General features: G+C 39.8%; 1 pseudogene; it reads right to left on the bottom strand.

Annotated features, from left to right (window-relative positions):
* Positions 1-4920: 4920 nt before the first annotated feature.
* On the bottom strand, positions 4921-5808 carry LOC125252308 (annotated as a pseudogene).
* Positions 5809-6430: the final 622 nt, after the last annotated feature.

The raw sequence follows: 6430 nt of genomic DNA, 5'->3' as shown, positions 1-6430 counted from the left end.
CAGGGTATAGTGTGACCTAGATGTAAGATCATCTTACGCAGTTCAGTGGGCACAACCAATCTGGGACTCTCTGTATTTGCCATATACAAAAGATTGTCTTTTAAGATGTACTGATCCCCACCAAACTGTGATACACCCACAAGATTACCATCTACCTCACACACTTTTTGAAAGAGGGGTTGTAAGGTAATATCTGACCTCTGCAACTCCTCAAAATTGTCAGGCACTCGCCATTGAGAATCTATTAAATCAGACTCAGGACCAGGGAGACATAGTGCAACATCCTGGGCCTTATCTTTTCCCTTATTTTTTCTTGCCTTCGTTGTCTTTTACTCTTTTTAACCTTCCCCCCAGAACCAAACAAATCTGCATCAGCATTAGGAAGGGGCTGTAACCCTTTGGTTTGAGATCGAGTTACCACGGCACAAGTTTTGGGTGTTGCATTGATCAGATCAGTTAAAGAAGGGAAGTCATCCCCTATTACCACATCATATGCCAGGTTGTCAATTACCCCCACCCTCAGCAAAAATGCCTGCTCATCGATAACCATAGATACATCAGCAGTTGGGTAGCTTTTTTCTTCCCCATGTACACATCCTAAACACACTGTATCCCCATAGTTTAACATTTCACAGTTCAATAAATGTGATTTCACCAAGGTTTGTGTACTCCCTGTATCCACAAGTGCTTGGGCAGGATGACCATTGACAGTTACTGAAATAACATGTCTAGGTTTAACAGTAGATTTCAATAGTTCACTGGACCTTTCATCTCGGGGAACATAACACATGTTTGTTACCTTGGGTTTTCTCAAAGGGCAAAGAGATGCCTTGTGCCCAGGCTGTTGGCAGTAAAAACAAATCAAGGGCCCCTTAGCAGCAGTATAAGTTTTCCCCACTACTCCCACAGTCTGATCGTTAGGCTCCTCGATTTTACCCTTACCCACAGTACCTTTGTAAGTCCGCTGCGGTTCCCGATGTGCGGCCATATACCTCTCTGCCAATCTCGCAGCTTCCTCTCCAGTCTGGGGTTGATTTTCTTTAACCCAAGTCCTTACATCTGGACGAAGAATTCTCAGGTACTGCTCAAGAATGATAGTCTCTCCTATCTGTTCCTTAGCCTTGACTTCTGGTCGCATCCACCTCTTATACAAACCTTTGATTCGATTGTAAGTCTCTCTGACACTCTCACCAGATGGCACTGTGAGACTCCTGAAGCGTTGGCGATAAGTCTCCTCCGTGACATTGTACTTAGCTAGTACTGCAGCCTTGATGTCTTCGTAGAAACCAGATCGTTGTTCATCCATCCCAGCATACGCTTCCAAGGCCTTGCCTGTCAAAAGAGTAACAACTCGGGCCGCCCATTCATCCGTTAGCCATCCCCACGTTCTTGCGATACGCTCAAAGCGAATAAAAAAACTCTCCACATCTTCCCCCTCAACGAATTCAGGAATTCGGGGTTCATGATATCGTCTATAAGGTACAGCTGGTGATTGGCTTATAGCTTGCATGCTATCAACTACAGGGCGAGCTTGAGCTGAATGTATCATACCTCTTAATGGTGGTGGGTAAGTCCTTGGTGTAGGTAAGGGGTGATGAGTATGTTGGCTGACTTGCTCTTCAAATCCCCATTCATTTCTAGGTTTCGGAAAAATGGTGGTTTTCAAATCATGCAGTTCATCAAACAGAATTTTCTCATTTCTTTGTTGCTGTCGCATGAAATCCCTCATTTCTAACAAAAAATCTTGTCCCATAACAACATTGTCTTTACCATCTCGAGGAGTACTTGCTGTCCCAGTCTTGGGTCTTACCACCGGGCCAGTCTCTTCATCTTGAATATTACCTGGATGGTGAAGCATGCTTGAAATGGCTTCCTCCTGTGCAGCAGCCCCCAGTTCCAAATCACCACCCTGAGCTTCCACTGTATCCTCTTCTCCCTCTGAGAACAAAATAGGATGTGCTCTGGTAGTCCGTTGAGGACAAAAATGCCCTTTAGCAGTCATCTTACTACTTCCAGTTTTCTACTGCCAGTCTCCCCAGAAACGTCCATCCCACTTCTGACACCATTTGTTGTAAGGTGGCCGTTGACAGTGGTAAGGCAGGCAGCAAGAAAAGATGGAAAACTCTGAAAGTTCTTAAAGATGAATTTAATTTCCTTGTGGGGGCATATTCCAGACAGTGCAACTGGGTTCCAATCACCAATATTCCAAAACAATGATAACAAAACAAAATAAAGGAAAAAAAATAATAACAAAATAATATTTACATAGGAAACATAAAGTAAGTTGGCTACTGGCCCAACAGTCACACTCAGTTCCTCTCTCCTTTTGTCCAAACAATTACCCTTTTTAAACTTAAGGCTCCTTCCCTCAAATTCAAACAGACCAATGTCAAGGCCATTTCAATTACAATTTACATCATTTGTTTATAAAAACACGTTTAGCATCAGCATTGAAATACAAACATTCACATCATCCTTATCAAACTCTATTTTCCCTATGGAAACCAATGAGAATCTAAAAAGACATGCAAACAATGTAATTTCCTTTAAAACATGCTTAATTCTTGAACTCCTCCTCCTTTGGGACGGTATAAACCTAGCTTCCTGTTTGCGGGCCCCTCCTATCAGGAAGCTCCAGGAAAGAAGGTAAGACAAAAACAAAAACTTTCATTAACAAACAAGTCATTAATTCATTCACCTTTTTCTTGTTTTACAGGCCAAAAGGCTAAGATGGACAAACATGGGTCACAATGGAATGTGCACCTTCCATTGGACACATGTGAAAAACAAACAGTGAATAAAATGATCTTAAAACAAACCCATTGTTTGGCTCTTTGAGTTGTAAGTTACCAGCCTTATTTTATCACAAACGTTCTTAACAGAACTGCTTTTGCCCCTGTAAGGTGAGCATATTTTGTATGCATTTGCAGAACAGTCACAAATTTACCAGGGTTCTGAGGAGAAGATTTAGATTTCGTCACAGATGGCGCAGAGGGTTTTATGATTATTTATAAACATGAATTCAACCGGCATTTCATTAGGTAGTGAACCCTCCTTCCACTTCAGTGTGTTAGTAATTGATTTCAGTGTTAGTAAGCATACGCAAATTTTTCTGTACTCAATTGCCCAACCTCAATTGCCATACATGTATCGTATTGTGACGTGGGTGATGGTCCTATGTTAGGCTCACACAAGACTTTTCGTCCTGATCGCCTCTATATCACCTTCTTTTGTTTGGGTGTTTTCAGCTAATTTTGGGCTCTCACCAAATTAGTCCAGCTCTCGCCAAACTGAATTCGGGTCGCCCCTAGAACACCTTCTTTTATGTCACAATATATCAACATGCAATAACAATTGAAATTATTTTCATCAATATCAAATATTAAAAGATTTTTTTTTTTTTTTCTTTCACGAACTAGTATACGCTGCCGTGATCCGAAGTACAGTGTGATCAGTACTGCACTTCTAACCACCCTAGTTAATAGCTAATCAAAGCTACTGTTGCCAGCCGTAGTGTCACAACAATGGAACCGACATTCCACTAACATCTGGTGATTAAACCCAATCCTCACGTTAATAGTTTATTAAAACTACTGTTGCCAGCCGTAGTGTAACAACAATGGAAAATAAATTCCACTAACAATTGGTGATTCAACCCAATCACTCTTACGCTAATAGTTTATTAAAACTACTGTTGCCAGCCGTAGTGTAACAACAATGGATATATTCCACTAGCTACTAGTGATTACAAAAAACCTCTCGTATTTCCACGAGATGTTATAATAGGATCCTACAGGGGTAAGTGCATACTTCCTTCAAGAAATATCCAAAAACACTTACCCCCTTTTCCGTAGGTCCTCCGATCCCCGGCGCGCTTTTCTCTTTTCCCAGTTCACAGGGAGAATCCCCCCGTTTCGTGGACGAGCCCCCAGACTGTTAGATAAAATAATTTGGAGATCAAGTATTTTGAGAAAATCTTTTCAGGTTGAGCGATCTAGCACAGAAAAGCAGGTATACCTGGGTACCAATGACTAGACAGACACATAAAGTGCAGTTCAATCATGGCACACGGTTTATTGTTCGGGGTACATTATATAATTAGAAAATAAGAAGTGAAACTAACAGTTCAGTAACTGAAGTACATAAAAGGACTATAAGTTCACTTATAACTATGACGTGAGGCCTGAATCCTTTTAGGGTGTACAGAGAAAGATCACATGATGAAAAGAGACAGGGCACAAGATGTTTCTAGAATCTCACAGGTATTTTAAGCTGAAACTTGACCAGACCAGAGACTTATATTACATCTTGTGAAAGAGGGCATAATAGGTGCCTAAAACCTGCTGGGTTTGTCCATATTTAACCCAACTTGGGTTGCTTTTAACCCAGCATTTTTTAGAGTGAAATATTTAAAAATAATGAGATGGAAAATTGAGGCATGGTAGTTGATTAAGTGATATTGGAAAAACAAACTAGCAAAATAGCAAAAACAAAATAGCAAATAATCATTATTCATAGGACAATGAAGGTTTTCATGCACTGTAACTGTCTAAACTACCTTTAAGCCGGGCACACATTTAACGACTAGCTAAAACATTCTAAGACTGTGCTCAACATACAGTGATTGTTTCCTGCGACTGAAGCAGATTTATATACTTACACATGGAATTTGAACACCGACTGTAATAGCAGACTGAACGCAACTGGCTCTGACTGGACGTGTTTGAGCGCGATCAGTCATAAGTATCAATTTACATTCATAATCGGCCTTACAGTCGTTAAGTGTGTGCGCGGCTTTAGTTCAAATATCACAGAGCTTCTGCTAAGCATTTTTGGAAGTCAGTCAAAGTGTATAGGTTGTTGTGAAGTTGAGTTTGAAAGGTATCAGGTTGATATACAGTAAGTACATTTGTGGACACCCTAATCCCTAGATTTGAAAAGTAAAATAATAGCATTAGCTGGTTTTAGATTTGGAGAAAAGAGGCAGGAGAGTTTTCCAGTCCGGTGCAGATAAAGAACAGCCTGAACAAAACCAGCCAACACATAACAAATCACAGAAGGAGACCAAACTTCCTGAATAATCAGATTTGTCAGAATGGTAAATAACGCTGTGAAAGTAAGTGGTACATATATGATAACCATGCTCACAGTAGTTATTAGAATGAGATAAAATGCTCTTCTCTTCATGTGGTTTTCCTCCTCTCTCTCTCTCCCTCTCTCTCCTGGTCCTGACTGCTTCAGAGCTCTGAGAACAGCCACTAGACAAAACAATTGGATGGAGACAAAGAGTAAAAACTGCAGCGAGAGAAACCACAGATATACAATGTAATGTGAAACTATAAAGATGCAACCCAAGCAGGATCCAAGAATAATTATCCAGGCCGCAGTGCAGCAGATCACTCTATATCTGAGAGGTTTGTACTTCAGAAAGGTTACAGGATGAACCACTGCCAGGTAACGCTCAACACAGATCAGACACTGAAACAGAGGACGGCCAGTGATAGCTAGTCCTTTTAAACACTGTTTTAATGTTGAGAGGCCTGAATACCAGAATGACAGCAGACTAATCAAACTATTCAGACAGTTACCAATCTCAGAAACAGAGAGATTGAGGAAGAAGAACTCTAATGCAAATCAACTTGCTGTTCTTGTCATGATGAACCATGTAACAAATGTGTGTGTAGAAAGACCAAACGCAAAAATGATGCTGTGCAGACACATTTCCAAAATCTGCAGTGGCCCAAAGGACTGAGTTGTGGAGTTTGTAGATGTTTCAGGTGTGGTGTAGTTCACTGTAGAGTTATTCATCTCCTCTGTGTTTTTCTTGTCCACAGCACACAAAATATAGTCATTTAACAAATCTATAGAAAGAGAGAAATATATATACATTTACATTGCATTCAGTATAATTGATTTTGAGCAAGCAAATCTTCCTTAGGTGATTCCATTTCAAAATGTCAGTGGTTCACCGCTGATAAAGTGAGCCCATAAACCAGTGTCTTATAGGATTTAACTGATCTTGGGTCTGTTCCATTAATGACAAACGTGTGTATAATGAAGATGGAGATTAATTGTCTCCAATTAGCAAACACAAAACAAGCACTACAAAGTAATAAAAGAGCCTTTTTCACAACAATAACTCATAGGATTAAACAATCTGAATTTTTTTTTTTACTTAGCAGTATAATAACCCCTTCCAAGAAACTTTTGAAATCCCAACAAATCAGAACATTAAACATTAAGTTTCAACATTTTTCATCTTGCTCAAAAGAACTTTATTCATTCTTTCATTCATATCCAAATTAGCATTTTATAACATATTTCGCTTGAATTAAATTGTTACTTCTGTTCAATTAAACTATAGTTAAAGCATTAAACTTTCATCAGTCGCTTTGGACTTTTTCAGATAAACACTGTGACAAAATTATGT

The sequence above is a fragment of the Megalobrama amblycephala genome, linkage group LG18, assembly GCF_018812025.1.
Source record: "Megalobrama amblycephala isolate DHTTF-2021 linkage group LG18, ASM1881202v1, whole genome shotgun sequence".
Classification (NCBI taxonomy): Eukaryota; Metazoa; Chordata; class Actinopteri; order Cypriniformes; family Xenocyprididae; genus Megalobrama; species Megalobrama amblycephala.
Note: the sequence above shows the minus strand (reverse complement) of the source record. Positions and strands in the feature narration are given on the sequence as shown.